A 17,420-nucleotide genomic window follows, 5' to 3' on the forward strand; every position below is an offset into this window, starting at 1 on the left:
ATACTCAGAAGGCTGAAATCTGAGGACAGCAGTTCAAAGCCAGTCCAGCCAGTCCATGAGACTCTTACTTCCAACTAACTACACAAAAGCCAGAAATGGAGCTGTGACTCAAGTGGTAGAGCCCAAGCCTTGAGCAAAAAAGCTCAGGGACAGCACCTAGACTCTGAGGTCAAGCCCTAGGACCGCACCAAAAAAAGAAGGAAGGAGGAAGGAAGGAAGGAAGGGAGGGAGGAAGGGAGGGAGGGAGGGAGGGAGGGAGGGAGGGAGGGAGAGAGAAGACAGAGGGAGGGAGGGAGAAAAACCATGATCTAATGGAAGGACCCTCATAACAGTCTCCTGACGCATACTCTGTGTCTCACTCTGAATCATCAAGCCTCTCAGAGCCTCAACACAGTAGCTTCCTGCCAAATCTCTCAATCTAGCAAACAAGACTGTCTTCTCACTTCATTTCCCAGCCTCTAAGGAACACCCTTGCTGTGAATGCATCCCTATACTATAAGCCACCTCCTTAACCACTATCCTCTGAATTCATCCCAGCCAGCCGCCCTCAGCTGGATCCTGCTCTTTCTCTCCCTCATAGGCCCTCACCCCAATTCCACCTGCCAAATCTGGGTACTATGAACAGTACATCCAGTCTCCTGTCTGCCCAAATCCTGCATCCAGGCCTGCCAAAGCTTAAAACTATTTGCACAAATCGGAACACTCTGCTCTGTGTGCTGAGCCAGTAAGTCTTTGTGATACCAACAATCACCAAAGTAAGGCCCTTACCTTTCATGCAAGTAATAATCACGGGGTCAAAAACAAACACCTGCTCCAAAGCTGCCATAAACTCTACACAAATGGAAAGTTTACACTAAACACTGTCTTCAGCATGAAACCAGCCAGTCAGCAGACATCTCTGTCTCTGTCTTGATCATCTTCTGTCTTTGTCTCTTTGTCTCTATGTCTCTGTGTATCTCTGTGTCTCTGTCTCTGTCTCTCTCTCTGCAATACTGAAGATTGAATTCGGAGCCTTTAACTTGCTAGACAAGTGCTCTACCACTTGAACCATGCCCTCGGTCAATATCGTTATTCCTTCCTACATCTATTCCAGCTGTGGCATCCAGCAGACACTCAATAAAATTCCTCTTCTGGAGGAAAAGAACTAATCACAGAAAAATAAAAACATTTCTCTTGTCTTCTGCATATAAAGATGACCCAACCAACAATGGCAATGTTGTTTTAAAAAAAACAAAAAAACAATGGAACAGGGCACTGGAGGCTCACACCTATAACCCTAGCTACTCAGGAGGCTGAGATCTGAGGACTATAGTTCAAAGCCAGCCCAGGCAGAAAAGTCCCCGTGAGACTCTTATCTTCAATTAACCATTCAAAAATTGGAAGTGGTTCCATGGCTCAAGTGGTAGAGCACTAGCCTTGAGCACAAAGAGGTTCAGGGACAGGCCCTTAGTTCGAGCCCTGCAACTGACAAAAACTTTTTTTAAAAAATTAAAAAATAAAAACTGTGGATTGGGTTTAACAGTTGCACAACTCAGTAACATTAGTCCAAAAGAATTACTGAATTGTTCTCTTAATGTAGATTCATTTCATGGAATATAAATTGTACTTCAATAAGTTGGTTTTAAGAATGTGTTTTGAGCTAGGTCAGTGACAAAGCGCTTACCTAGAAAATGCAACATCCTGGGTTCAATCACCTGTACCAAAAAAGAAAAGACAAAAAACAAAAACATGTATAAAGACCCAAACCACCATGGTGGCTCGCTATGTTCAGTAGAATAATCAACTGAGTCAGGAGTTCAAGCAAAAATAGCTACAGTGGCAGGGAAGGTGGCTCAGTGGTAGAATGCTTGCCTCACATGCATGAAGCCCTGCGTTCAATTCCTCAGCACCACATACACAGAAAAATCCAGAAGTGGTACTGTGGTTCAAGTGGTAGATTGCTAGCCTTGAGCTGAAGAGCTGAGGGACAGTGCTCAGGTCCAGAGTTCAAGGCCCACAACTGACAAAAAAAAAAAAAATAGCTACAAAGCAAGATGACCCACACCTGTAAGTTAGAGGATCTAAATCTTCCTCTCAGCTTCTGTAGGATCAACAATAGTCTAGGTTAGTGGGAGAAAGCCTTGGGGCGACCAGACATTGGGTCACTCTATAATAAGGGCACAATATAACATGAACTGATCCTACTGAACACCCTGCATAGATTTTGTCAACCACCCAAATCCCAAGTCAGACTACTTCCTGAGGAAGTATCCTTCTGGTTCTCAGACTGTGGTTCACTAGCACAGTACTGAAGAGGTCTCTGCACAGCAACGCCACAATCTATACTTTCACATCTGATTGTACCACTAGTATATTACTATACTAATAACAATCTATTATTAGGAATGGATCTCAGAACCTGAATGCTGTCTCTTAGCTTCTTCACTCAAGGCTGGCACCACTTGAACCACATCTCCACTTCTAGCTTTTTGGTGGTTAATTGGTGATAAGAGTTTCGCAGACTTTTCAGCCTTGGTGGTCGTGGAACCAGGATCATCAGATCTCAGCCTCCTGAGTAACTAGAATTACAGGAGTAAGCAACTGGAACCTAGGTTGCTTTTGTTGGTCTGTTTGTTTCTTAAGGGCATTGAAGCTACTTCTTTACCTATAAGCAGGATGGATGCTGATTCTGGGTTACAGCCTAAGCCCAGGCAGCCCTTCACACTATCAGGCCTCCAAACACTGACAAAACAGCCCCCCTTGGACTAACTCTAGAGGTTTCTTCATCTCAGCTGCCAGAAAGTACAATGTTGGCACACTGGTACTGGGGAGGGGCAGGGTAGAAAGCACAGTAAAAAGTCAGCACTTGTTTGTTTGCTCATCTGTGGGGAAAAAACAGTCTTCCAATAATCCTCCCTGGAAAAATACACAGTACTATGAAACATCTCTTCTAGGTCATCCAGGACAATGTAGAAGGACCTCCCATAACCAGTGAGCTGAATCAAAAAACAAGGAAGTTATATCTCTAAGTCAGCTTTGGAAATGGTAGAAGGAGCTGGTCAGCTCTACCTCCCCTTTTGTATTTCTTGTAGCAGTACTCAGGCTCGAACTCAAGGCCAGTGAGCTTTCTCTTGGCTTTTTTGCTCAAGGCTAGTACTCTAACATTTGAGCTGTACCTTCCTTCTGGCTTTTTGCTGGTTAATTGGAGATAAGTATCTGAAGGATTTTCATGCCCAGGTTGGCTTCAAACCTGGATTCTCAGGTCTCAGCCTCCTGTGTAGCTAGGATTACAAATAGCTTTACTATATTCTATTGCTTCCCACACTGTAAAGGCCAAGCTGGGTCTAGATTCAAAGACCCAGAGCTAAGAGAAGAAAGATAGACTAGTCATTCAGGAAACATAAATTAGCCACAATGAGCTATCATCACATAATTATTTTTTTTTAAGTTAAAAAAAATCAGTGCTACCAAATGCTGGCAGGAAGTAAAGGAAATGGATCACATTTGCCAGTGGGAATGTAAAATGGTATAGCTACTCTACAAAATGTGTTGGCCATTTCTTTAAAAATTAAATAATATACAAAACCCACCAATTATACTTCTGGGCATGTATCCCAGAAATGAAAATTTTACATCCACTGAAAAGCCTGTGTACTATTCATATCAGCTTTATTTGTAACAGTCAAAAACTGGCATGGGGTGGGGGTAGGGGGAGTAAGGAGGGGGGAAATCCTGAAAAAACGTTCTGCAATAACTAGTTAAACCTTGATCTATCCATACGGTTGGAACAATACTCAACAATGAAAAAGAGCAAGCTGGCAAACAACAACCTTGTTAGATACTGAATAGCACTATTATGATGCAAAAAAAATCAAGCCTTGACATAGTATGTGAATCTATGTAACCAACATTCTTATAATAACTAAATTGTCGGAAGTGGCACTGTAACTCAAGCGGTAAAGTGCTCGCCTTAAGCTGAAGAGCGCAGGGATAGCGCCCAAGCCCAGAGTCCAAGACCCACGACCAACCAAAAATAATAATAATAATAACTAAATTGTCAAGATGAAAAACAGAGAGGAACAAACATGATCAAAAAGCCAAACAAAGCCAGGCACTGGTGGCTCACACCCATAATCCTAGCTAATCAGGAGGCTGAGATCTGAGGACCTTCATTAGAAGCCAGCCCAGGCAGACAAGTCCAAGAGACGCTTATCTCCACCAAAAAGCTGGAAGTAGAGGTGATGCTGAAGTAGCAGAGTGTCACCCTGGGCAGAAAAAGCCAAGCAAAACCATAAGGCAGAGTTCATGCTCCCTCTCTCTCTGTCTCTCTATCTCTCTCCCTGTCTCTCTGTCTCTCTCTGTGTCTCTCTCTCTCTCTCTCTCTCTCTCACACACACACACACACACACACACACACACACACACACACACACACGAGATCTTCGCGGTGACAGAATAATTCTGTATCTTGATTTCAGTAGTGGCTACACTAATTTACTCAGAGAAGACAGAACCATACACACACACATTGTGCCACTGGTTTTCATATTGTGCTATAATATATAATATGAAATTCTAAACCTCTCTGTACTATCTTTACAACTTTCTGTGAATCTGTAATCACTTCAAAGTAAAATGTTATCACCCCCAACAAAAAAGTACACAGTAAGAGCTGAGATTATAGTCCACATTCTCTGCTCCCAAATCCCATCCAACCACCAATGATGACTTTAACATTTCTGTGCCCTTGCACATAGAAACTTCTACCTAAGTGCCCTTCTACCCCTTAGCAAACTCCCAATTTCCTTCAACACCCAGATTTTCTCCTCCAGGAAACTTCAGAGCTTGATATTACTACTTTTCTTCTGCCCTTTCTGTGCATAATATATTGTTTAACTAGATTACAGTCATAACTTTACTTGTTTTTATTTCCTCCTACATGCAAGGCAAAGAATTTGAGAAAATATCACAAAACAGATCCAAAAAGGCTTTCTCCATATAAGGAATATATGGAGAAACATATAAGGAACATATAAGGAATTCTTACAAGCCAGAAAGCCCCAATTTTTTAAAATTGCCCAAAATATTTGAACCACACTGACTAAAGGAGACTCTGGATGGCAAAAACAAAGAAAAAGAGAAAAACAAAGGAGGGGGTAACAATGTTCGACAAGAAATGTACTCATTTCCTTATGCATATAACTGTAACCCCTCAGTACAGCATCTTTACAATAAAATAATTTTTAAAAAAAAACATATGAAAACATGCTGAACATTGTTACTCTTTAGCGAAATGCAAACAACACCGAGATGAGATATCATCACATACCTATTAGAATAGCTAAAATGAAAAAGACTCAGCATAACAAATATTGGCAAGGGAGTGGAGCTGGTAGCAAGGTAAAATGGCATAAACTTTCTAAGTACATATGGATGCTTCTCAGAAAGCTAAAATGCCAGCTAGGCACTGGTAACTCATACCTGTAGTCTTAGCTACTCAGGAGGCTATGATCTGAGAATTCTGGTTCAAAGCCAGCCTGGGCAGGTAAGTCTGTAAAACCCTAATTAAAAACCGAAAAGTCAGAAAGTTATGGCAAGTGGTAGAGAACTAGCCTTGAGCAAAAAGGCTCAAGGACAGAGCCCAGGCCCTGAGTTCAAACCCCAGGACTGGAAAAGGAAGGAGGGAGGTAGGGAGGAAGAGAAAATGAAGGAAGGGGTGACACTGTCCAAAAACAAAATGTATTTACTACCTAATTTACAAAATGGCAACTCCTCTGTACAACACTTTAACAATAACAATAAAATTATATTTTAAAAAAGACAAAAACAAATGCAAATGTCCCCGCAAAACATCAACCAAAAAAATTCACAAATGTTTGTGTCTCTAATAGTCCCAAATTTGCAACAAATAGTAAAAAAAAAAAAAACTTGTGTGCAACTATACAGTAAGATACCACTTAGCAATTAAGGAATGAATAATTTATACACAAAACAACATGGATGAACATCAAAATAATTAAGTAAGTGAAAGAAGGGTACATGCCTTGTAAATCACATAAATCCACTCACATAAAGCTCTGGAAAATGCAAACTAATCTACAGTGAAAGAAAGCAGCTTAGAGTGTTTGGGAGATGGCTAGTAGAGGACGGAAGGGGCAGGGTGGAGAGACAGGCACAGAATAAGGTGGGGGAGGGTAGCAGCATTCAAGTTCATTAGTGTGATGGTGGGAACGGACCCAGGAGTGTAGACAGGTGTCAAAACTCATCAAGTTGTGCTAGTTCAGTATGTGCAGGTTCTTGTCTGTCAATTGTTCCTAAGTAAAATTATACGAAAAAATAGTAATGGATACCACTGAGTAGCCATGTCCTTTATTATTGATCTTCACTCAAGTTAGATTTCATTCAGCCCATTTTATACCAAAGAAAGCCTGGGGAGAAGGAGAAGGGAGGGCTGGTCAAATTAGGGTCAGGCCTGGGTCCAAAGTCTCCAGAGCTGAGACATATGTCTTGATATTGTGATGTTTCCGGCTATGACAAATTCCAAGCCTGAAGCCACAGATGATCGCTCCCAGTCAGTCCTAAGCAAGACCCAAAGTAGGATCTGAAAGGAGGAAAAACGACAGGAACTGCAAGAGATTAGTCACTGAGATGACCTCCTGGATCTCCTGGGTTCTTATCACTACAAATACCTCCAACAGCCCAGCCCACTATAGCAGACAGGCTGGGGCAGGAGGTGGGCTGGGCTCACCCCCATCCCACTGCCCCCCAGCAGCCTTTCCGCTTCACACAGTGGTTGGGTACAACAGACCCTGACCAGCCAGGAGAACAGACTCCAGTTCCACTTGTGCTGTAAACAAGGTCCTTCCCTTTTTCAGGCCTCCACTTCCTCAGAGGAAGGAAGCAAAGGCTGACCAAGGAGCCTTCCAAGGAAGTCTCTACTTCCCATCCTGTGTGTGCTGCTGAACTGCAAACTGCTTTCCCCATCTGCTGATGACCAGGTACTCTGTGCAAAAATGTGCCCTGATTAGTCTATGAGACTGCATCCAGCCACCCTATTAGCTTAGGAGCACAGGCCTCCACCTAGCAGGGCCTTCCCAAATGACTCCCTGGCCACTCCACCTCCTTCCCTCCTTGTTCCCCTCCTCCAGGATCTTCCAGAGCCCTGACCATGTGCTGCTCTGGATTCCGGAGCACGGGGACTTAGAAAGCCTGGGGTGCACAGCAACTTGAGACATAATTCCTCCCTACAGATTTCTTGAAGGACAAGCTGAGGGTGCATGGTTAAAGAAGGCATAGGAAGAACTTGAGTCCTATAGGCTTAATGCAGGAAAGCCCCATCTCCTGTCCCTTGTCACCTCTAAGTATCCAAGGCCAGGCCAGAATTTCCGGCCCCAACAGCTGAAGATAATTGGCTGAGCACATAGTCAGCCCTCAGTATATATCTGTGGATTAAACCCCTCTTGCCAGAAGAATAAGCTTTTTCCCAGCCATGAGGAAAACCAAACATCCCTATCAGTGTGCCCTCCTAGAGAGAGCCCCAAGAGTCATGGGCTGAAGAGGCTCTGCTTCTAACTAGCTGGGAGAGCTGTGGTCATTGGCCACTGTCCACCTTGCCTCTTGGGTCATCCAATTTAAAAAGAAGACTATGCTACAGAAAAGCTCTCTGCTCCCATACTATTTTACACAAGGATTTACCCACGGGATTTTTGCAAAGCTCCAAGCACTTTGAGCTGTTCACAAAGCTTCAGAGATGGAATCATGTCCCCCTATAAAGGGCACTCACCAGCTTGGAGAAACTGAAGCAGGAACAGACAGACTCACTGACATCAGTTGCTCCTAAGCTGTGAAATGTTGGGCAGGTCTCTTACCTCTCTGAGACTCACTTTCTACACTGGAGAATTGAGGATACTTCATTAGATATGGTTACAGAATTAAAAGGGATTGTGTAGACAAAGCACAAAACACAAGCCAGGAACCATCCCAAACCCAACCAAAGCCCTTCTCTCCTCTTCCTCAAAAACATACCCTAAGACCCTTAGATAAGATTTTTTTTTTGCTGAATTCACTAAGTTGGAAAACTAAGCCTTTAATGAAGGAATAGGCTTAACTCTAAGAAGTATTCTGGGGCTGTGGTAGCAGAGATAAGGGAAGGTCTGCAAAAGTTAGAAGTGGGGCTGGCATCTCAAGACTATCTACCACGACCCCTCACTGGCTGTGTACAAAGTCTCTGACTAGGTAGCCTCAGGGCCAAGGTCTGCCCCACACCTGTTCCTTCCCTCAGGAGCCCATACTATGCTACAAGATCCATCTTCTTAAAATGAGAATGTGGGCTAGACACTAGTGGTTCATGCCTGTAATCCTAGCTACTTAGGAGACTGACATCTGAGGATTGCAGTTCAAGGACAGCCAGGGCAGGAAAGTCTATGAGACTTTTATCTAATTAACCACCAAAAAAGCCAGAAGTGGAACTTTGACTCAAGTGGTAGAGTGCTAGTCTTGAAGAATAAAACAGCTCAGGGACAGCACCCAAGCCCTGAGTTCAAGTCCCAGGACTGGCACACACACACACATACATACAAAGGGGATGTGGAGCCAGAACACCTCTTTTTACCAACCTTCCTAAGTATCTGAATTTACAATCCCACAAGGATAAATAGATGTTCCACACTCTCCCTATACCTCCTTCAGGACACAAGCAGAAGAATCAGAAAGTAGACAGAGGAGGGAAGAGGCTGAAACTCCATTATGTGAATTTAATTAGCTCTAATCTGCTGCCACCGCGGGGCCTTGAAGAAAGAGGCTTTTGTTGAAATTTGACATTTGGCAGGAAGTCCCCCTCACCAGCACCCCCCCTCCCCAGTAGAGATTATGAGTCAAAAGCTCTGATTGCAGTCTGGACTCTCACATCCAGTAGTGCTGAAGCTTCTTTTTCACACTTCTCTGACCAACTTCTTAACTTTTCCAGGAAGGAGCTGTGCCCCAGATGTTGGTCCATAATGGAGGGTTTTCTTCTGCCTTTCTAAATGGATGTCAATAATTCACAGACCACTCCCTCCTCAAAGGAGTAAGAACCGAAAGGGAAAATGCAGCCAACTTCTTCCTATCAGGAAAACAAAGGTTTCCTGGTCAATGAAGCCCTACTCTCTATGGGTAGGGAGCCTCACAGCCTACAGGGCAATTTCATTTTCATTAGGGAGCTTTGAAACTCCCTAAGTGTCAGGAGATAATAAGGACACAAATCTCCACTCCCATTCATGTGATAATGTTTACTGAGTATCTACTATATACAGAAGAGTTGATGTGCCCAGTGCTGCACAGTATAGGCGCATGGTCAGTATGCAGACAGTAACCCATGGGAGTGTGAGAATGAGTCTCCATTTGCCCATGTCTGTGATGTAGCTAGTCCCACCATGGTCAATTGGAAGCTGCCAACAGTTTTCTTCCACAATTTTTTAACAACCAGTTTGCAAACTTCCTGGATATTTAAAAATCAGCACTGGAATTGTTTTTTAAGACAAGAGGCAAGTTCTCCAGGCTCCTCTCTGAGTGTTCTTTCTGCAGAACCTCCCTGCCCCCTGCAGTAGGAATCAGCTTAACAAGATAACCTCAAGGAGGGAAATCTTGGGCAGGTAGCTCAGTGCTATATTGCTTACCTATGAACAATGAGGTCCTGGGTTCTAGGCCCAGCAGTGACAAAATGACAGAGAGAGAGAGAGAGAGAGAGAGAGAGAGAGAGAGAGAGAGAGAGAGAGAGAGATGGGGGGAGAACTTAATGAAAAACTCTATCTGAATGATTGGAAACAGGAGGACAATGGATTTGTGACATGTACTATTTTCTTACATGTCAGTATTTTTCCACATGCCCTATGAGTACACATTGCCTTCATAATCAGAACTTATCTAGAAAATCAAAATCATTTTTAACAAGCCAGGTGCCAGTTTCCCATGCCTATAATCCTAGCTACTCAGGAGATAGAGGAGACCTGAGGATCATGGTTCCAAGAAGGACTGGACCATGAGACTCTTATCTCCAATTAACCAGCAAAAGGATGGAAATGGAGTTGTGGCTTAAGCATCAGCCTTGAGTGAAAAAAAGCTAAGGGACAGCACCCAGGCACTGAGTTCAAGGCCATTTACTGGCTTTTTTTCTTTAATCTCATTAAGTCATTTTTAGCAAGTTTACCAGAATGATCTGTGATTATTTCCTTGCATAAATTTGGCCACTCTTTCCATTTGGAGTAAGGAGTGTGTGTGTGTGTGTGTGTGTGTGTGTGTGTGTGTGTGTGTGTGTGTGTGTGTGTGTGTGTGTCGTACTGCAGAACAGTGCATGTGCATTTAAACATTCACCTGAATTAATGCCATCCTACCTGGAGGACTAATTCATCCTCTTTGGAGTTCAAGTTTCATCAGCAATGGAGAAAATACAACTCCTTGTCAAGATTCCAAAAGACCTGCGCTGGCAAATCAACAGTTCCTTTGGTCATCAAACGACCTTGCTTCCAGGTGTGCTGGGGTGGAAACAGATGGCTTGATTGAAACAGAAATGATTGTTCCTTCTTTCCAGAACCTAAGAGTAGGATGTTTCCATGTCCTTCCCCCAAAGAGGCATTCTGTCCTGTCTTACTTCCCAAGATGGAGTCAAGGGTTCTTACCTCAGCTCTGGGAGAGGGCTTAGGGCAGTTTCATCTCAGCTGGGCTTCTCTCTGGGCGGCAGGCTGTGCTGCAGAGCCGTGCACAACTGGCTCTATCCCTGTCTGAAGGGGGAAAACAGTAAAGTTGTGGGCTGAGCACCAGAAGCATTTGTTAGTAAAAGCAGGCGGGTGAGCACCCAAGCTCCTCCCATCCTAGCTCCTCCCATCCCTGGTCTCCTGGGCCACTGGAGCAACCCTCCTCCCCCTTTACAACCACAGCCCTAGACTGAAGGACAGCCCCTTTTCCTGAGCCCAAAGGGGCCATCTGTTCACCCATCACCAGCCCTCCTGGGGCTACACAATCAGAATAAGCTATAGCTTAAGCAAAGCAAACTCTACTTCAACCATTGAATCCTAGTGCTACTCTTATTAGTCTCAAGAAAAAAATAAAGAATTTGCAGGTCCAGACCAAGTCTTGTGTTTAGGTAAGGCTTGTGATTTGTTGATTTCACCTTCTCCCTTTGAGCTAGAGCGTGTTGTTCACACTACTAACATGAATGCAATTTCTTGCTCATTCTGGAAACATTTTAACTGAGCCCAAACTTTCAGTCTGTATAATTAATATCTGATGGGTGGATAGTGCTTGTTTTTAAAATAATTATTGTTTTTCCTTGTGCCAACAGAAGGAAGGTTCCTTTATACATTTTTAATGTAATTTAGGTAAAAAGAAAGATGTCACTCTTTTGTTTGTTATTTTTATTTTTATTGGCTAGAATAAGAATATATACAGCATACACACAGCTCAAAGAATTGTCTTAAAATAGGAACATTTGTGTAATTTGGTTAACTACTTCCAGAAACAAAATATTATCACTGCTTCCTAAAAAGCTATCAGATTTAGTGCCTGTCACTACCTCTTCATCAAAACTAACCACTATCCACCTGTAATCCCAGGTACTCAAGAGACTGAGAGCTGTGGGATTGAGGTTCAAAGCCAGAGACTCCACCTCCAAAATAACCAGTTTAAAATATATATATATATATATATATATGTGTGTGTGTGTGTATATATATATATATATATATATATATAGTAAAAAAAGCAGGGCTGGAGGTGTGGCTCAAGTGGTAGCCAAGAAAGTATGAGGCCCTGAGTTCATCTCAGTACCAGCAAAAAAAAAAAAAATATATATATATATATATATATATATATAAAATTACTATCCTACTTTCTCAAATCCAATATTAGTCATTCCTACTCTTAATTCCACATATATAGAACCATACTATTTGTTTTGTTGTGTGACAGCATTTGTCAATATTAAATGATTCATTTACAGAGTTATTGCGGTTAAGTTACCCATTCTTGCTTTACCCAACGAAGTTCCAGAGAACAGATGCTTCCTGGGTTTTGTTTTCCTTTGTTGTTATCTAGATTTTTATAAAGATATGAAAAAGCAGCTAGGTGTGTTAGTTCACACCTGTAATCCCAGTTTCTTTAGAGACAGAGATGAGAAGAGTGGAATTCTGAGGCCGAATTAGGCTAAAGTTAGTAAGATTCTCCTAAACCTGGAATAGTGAATGGCTGTGAACCCAACTGCAAGGACAGAATACAGAGAAGGATCCAACTCTGAAACTGGCCCTACGCAAAAAACTTAAAATCCTATCTGGAAAATAACGAAAGCAAAAAGATCTGAAGATTCAACTCAAGTGGTAGAGCACAGGCTCTGACTATCCCTGGGAAAATACACACACACCCACACACACACACACCATACCAGTCAGGTATTAAAACAGTGTACTATATGTCATTAAGCAGCAGGCTTCTGCAGTATCTTTGAATGCTCTACAAGATGTATGTACTGGTGGGTCCCTATGATCCATAAATGGATGAATGGATAAATGTACTATAATTTGTACTCAACCCTAAAGACTAGACATTTGTCATCACCAACTCTTGCCGTGTTAGTTACCAAAAAGGTCGACAATTTTAAGGCATCATCTTAGGAATCAAATTGCTGGGTCAAAGCGTTTCCAAATTTTTCAAGTTTTGAATCGTGGTGGCACAGAAATTCCTCCCAGTGAGCGCTCCTCCAGTAAGGCCCTTGTCCTCACACTGTGTTCTCACTCACCGTAATGACATTTCTAGTAGAGAGGGGTGCTGAGTTCCAGGAATCTTAACTTGTGGTTTCCTGTGTTCAGCTTAGTCCCAATCTAAGATAAGATCTGTGATGCAAAACAGCCTTTGAGTCTGCAGAGGGAGGCAGCCAGCAGGGAAGAAAAGGAAGAAATCAGGGCTGGGAAGGTGGCTCAGTGGTAGAGCGCTTGCTTGCCTTGCATGCCTGAGGCCCTGGGTTTGATTCCTCAGCACCACATAAGCAAAAAGAAAAAAGCCAGAAGTGGCACTGTGGCTCAAGTGGTAGAGCGCTAGCCTTGAGCTGAAGAGCTGAAGGACAGCGCCCAGGCCCAGAGTTCAGGCCCCACAACCAGACCCAAAAAAAAAAAAGAAGAAGAAGAAGAAAAAGAAAAGAAAAGGAAGAAATCCCCTGAAGGATGGAGAAGGAGTGGTTGAAATCCAAGGAAGCCTTTGAGGCCAAGAGAAGCAGCAGTCACTCTATGAGTGCCTAAGGGGGAAGGGAACTAAAAGAAAAGCCAAGCTGACCTTGCCACTGGAGGAGGTAGAAATGCCAAGGCCTCATAAATGTTCAGGGCAGAGCAAAGCAAACAGCAGAGACATCAGGTGAGATGGAAAAAGAGAAAGCTGCCAAGGTCTCAATCACTTTGCCACTGTTTATAATTAATGTCAACAAATCATCAGGAGCACAGTAACTGTGGGGACTAGAGAAGAGTCAGGGGAGGTTCTGCAGGCACACAGACAGCTGGTGACCGGCAGGGGCTGTGGCTAAATTAAGAACTATTCTCCCTGGGGCTGGGAAGGTGGCTCAATGGTAGAGCACTTGCCTTGCATGCATGAGGCCCTGGATTCGACTCCTCAGCACCACATAAGCAAAAAGAAAAAAGCCGGAAGTTCCCAACAGAAACAGAACCCAGGGTCGGGGGTCTAAGGTTCTCCTGGGATGCTGGTTCATCTCCACCTAATCAAGAACCAAGATCCCTGTGCTCCATCTCTTTTTACCCAGACTGTGTCTCGCCTTTCACTCCAAGCCACACTTTCATGAAGTAAGAGATGGATAATTCACCAGGTACTCTGTCTAAACAGATCTCTTGGGCCCTGGACACAGGCAAAGACTTTGGGGCTCCAAGTCCCTTATGTACTCGTTTGTTTGTCTGTTTACTGTGTGTGCGTGTGTGCATACATGTCTTGAACTCAGTGCCTGAGCGCTGTCTCGTAGCTTTTTCCCTCAAGGCTAGTGCTCTACCTTTTGACCCATAGCTCCACTACAGATAAGAGTCTAAGGACTTTTCTGACTCGACTTGGAATCATGGATCCTCAGATCTCAGCCTCCAGAGTAGCTAGGATTACAGGTTTGAGCCACTGATCCCTGGCCCAAGTCTCCTGATGATCCCCTTCCTGTGTCCTTCCAAGGATGGGAAACCTGTCTGCTACTAGCCCTTTGGGTATTTATAACATCATTCCAGTGCCATATCCAATTATCAGTATAAGAAGTCAGCTCTGGGCAGGCAAAAAGCAGCACAGGAGAAACATACATGTCTGTCTAAATATGTGTCTGGCCCAACCAGGGCTCACATTCCCCCACCCACCTTCATCTATGAGGCTTAGATACAACACTATGGGTTTCCTGTCTTAGGCCAAGTGTGTTCTCTTAGGGACTTTTAGCAATTACTAAGTGCCAGGCACTGTAGGTAGTAAATTCTTTATTTATTCCTCACATAATCCTCTAAGACCAGAAGTGTTTTTCTTTTTTATTTTCAGATGAGAAGAGTAGAGTTTTAGCTATTATTCCAAGCACTCAGCTGGAAAACAAGTCAGCCAGAATTCCACGGACAATCCTGCTCCTTAGAGGCCTTTGTTCCCTCCAATGTTCAAATAAAGCTAGGGCAGGATACCTCAGTCAAGAGCTGAAATTGAATTTGGTTTGAGGGATGAATACAAGAATGGTTTCTGACAAAGGGAGCAATGGTATTATGAATTCATTCACAGAATAAATTATTTCACAGAGGCAAGAAAGGAAAGTTCATCTGCCACTGCCTGATAGAAACCAAAGGAGTGTTTAACTGTGGCCAAGGAACTCTCTACAGCAGCCACACAGGTGAGATTGGGCCTGTTTTAGAACAGAAAGGATCCATCACATCCATCCCAGAGGCAGGCAGGCACAGGAGAAAGATTATTACAAGGTTTATTAGAGGAACCATATTTGCCCCGAAGAGAAGGCATGGTGATTTCCACTATCTAGGTAGCAGCAGGTCCTGGGGTTAGGAAGTGAGGTAGGTGGGAGTTCAGGTGGATCTGGGCGGAGAGAGGGAAGGGCGAGCAGTATAGCAGGAACTCCAGGGTAGGGAGAAGCTCAGGTCTGAGTGGAGCTGAGGACCAAAGGTAGGCATAATGCTTACAGAACCAATCTGGGTATCTGAAACTCCTCAGCCACCCTTTCTTTGTGTGTGCATCCATACTGGGGTTTGGACTCAGAGCCTTTCACGTTCTCTTAGCTTTTGGGCTCACAACTGGTTCCCTACCAGTGGAGCCTTGCCTCTACTTCAGATAAGAGTCTCTTGGATTTGTCTGCTCATGCTGGCTTTGAATCTCTGGTTCCTCAGATCTCAGCATCCTGAGTAGCTAAGAATAGAGGCCTAAGCCCCTGATACCTAGACTCAGTCACCTTTTAATCTAATCTTCTTGCCCACAATTGTTCACATCCAGCAAGACTGCCCATCTTTGAAGAAGAAATGATAGGCCCTCTAAGCTATCCATATTGTTCATTTCTGTTGTCCAAATGCAATGACTTTTAACTATCTTATCTACTTCCAGAGTATCTCAGTATCTATAAATGCCATGCTCATATGGCTCTTTTTTCAATGTTAGACAATAGTCTTTTACTAATTTACTACAGAAAGTAAAGATGTAGCCCTCCTTCCCATCCCACATACATCTCTTTCCCACATTCTCCTAATAAATTTATACCAGATTTTATTAAGCCAACAACAAAACTGAACATTATTATGAACAGGCAAATATTCATGTCCACAGTCAGCCTATGTGGGTTTTCAGATTAACTATCAAGTTCATCCCCTCTTGTTTCTGGAGTCTATTGGTGCCTCTTGTTTGTGCCCTTAGTTTTCTAATTATTACTAATTCAGACCCAACATTCCAACCAAAGTACCAAGCTATCACAGTAAGCCAATTACCATCATGTAATTAGTGCTTTTTGTTTGTTTTTAATTTCTTAAAATCCTCCCTTCTAGAACCTTCTGTCCTTATGCTGCAACCTGAACTGGTGGCCTCGTGGGCTGTTCAGAAGACCTCACTTTTTTTCCTCTGTTTACTCATCAGTAAATTTATCTGTTCCTTGGAGGAACAGATGCATGGTAGCTGCCTCAAAAAAAAAACAGTTTTGTGGGAGGTAAAATAATTGAGACCTTCCCATGGTTTCCCTTATTTGCAATAACTAGTATATGTCTGAGTCAAGCAGAAAAGGTCAGATAAGTTGATATTAGGGGAATGAACCCCAAGATAAGTATTCAAGTGTTTTTTTTTCTTTCATGCAATTGTTTCTAACATATTTATAAGATGATTTCTATGTTGCTTTGTATGTCCCTCCCCCATGGTATAACCCCTGCTTTCACTGTATTTGATGTTGGTATAATTTGTGGAGGGTAAGGGCAAAAACAAATCGCTTAATTAAGGATACAGGTGGACCCATTGCAACAATGAGATGTACAAGTTGTTATGTCGAAAGCGAACTTTACAACTTTGGTGGGGGGGGATCGGGACGGGGGAGGTAGGAGAGAGTATGGGAAGAGAGGGGAAGAGGAAACAAAGAGGAGGCTACAATGCTTGATAAGAAATGTACTCATTATCTTGCCCATGTAATTGTAACCCCTCTGTACGGTATTCTCACAATAAAAATAAATAATAATTGAGACCTTGCCTATCTAAGCATGCCATCATTCCACCCACACATTTGATTAATAATTTGCCTTGACAGACTGTCTCCCTTGGAAATGTATGCTCCCCGAACTTTATTGTCTGATATCTGTTCATGTGACAGTAGGAATCGAATGGCTAGTGTCCAGAAGATTTCTGTTCTCACAAAGAAATTGTTTGATGTTTTATATGTTTTGTCTGTTTTCTGCATAGAACTGTGGCTTTTGTGGTTGATCAGCTGGTTGGTTGGTTGGTTGGTTGGTTGGTTGGTTGGTTGGTTGGTTGGTTGGTTGGTTGGTTTGCAGTGACCTACCAATCCTGTGTAGAAACTTCGAGCCAATGTCTACCTTTTATCTGTGTGTGGCCCAGGAACTCCAGGGCTTTTCAGTCTAGAAGTCAGTATCTTTCAGTTCTCAATATTTTTCTTGTATTATTTATATGAACCTTTTCTGTTCTCTCCTCCTTGTCCTCTTCCTTCCCTTCTTCCTTCTCCTCTTCCCCCTCCTTCTTCTCCTTCTTCTTTTTCTTCTTCTTTTCCAAGTAGTAGAGTCTGAACTCAGGGCCTGGGGGCTGTTCCTTAGCTTTTTCACTCAAGGCTGGTGTTCTCCCACTTTAGCTCCACTTCTGGCTTCTTCATGATTACAGAGGAGAGTCTTGCCTGGGCTTGCTTCAAACCTTGATCTTCAGATCTCAGCCTCCTGAGTAATGAGTGAGCCACTTGCACCAGACTTCTATTCTTTTCCTAG

At 43.1% G+C, this 17,420-nt stretch overlaps 1 protein-coding gene across 3 annotated transcripts in view; it reads right to left on the minus strand.

Annotated features, from left to right (window-relative positions):
• Nucleotides 1-17,420, minus strand: part of St6gal1 (ST6 beta-galactoside alpha-2,6-sialyltransferase 1) — a 129,520-nt gene that overhangs the window by 84,454 nt on the left and 27,646 nt on the right. Inside the window, exons 5-7 of one of the 3 annotated variants that reach the window (XM_042668579.1) lie at nt 10,632-10,733; nt 10,347-10,487; nt 8,821-9,079 (exon numbers count right to left, since the gene is read on the minus strand). The gene's annotated coding sequence lies outside the window, so the exon portion shown is untranslated. The remainder of the gene's footprint in view (nt 1-8,820; nt 9,080-10,346; nt 10,488-10,631; nt 10,734-17,420) is intronic. The other 2 variants (XM_042668583.1, XM_042668599.1) reach the window with 2 other exon arrangements.

This window comes from Dipodomys spectabilis, unplaced genomic scaffold (assembly GCF_019054845.1).
Source record: "Dipodomys spectabilis isolate Male_0828 unplaced genomic scaffold, ASM1905484v1 ptg000017l, whole genome shotgun sequence".
NCBI lineage: Eukaryota > Metazoa > Chordata > Mammalia > Rodentia > Heteromyidae > Dipodomys > Dipodomys spectabilis.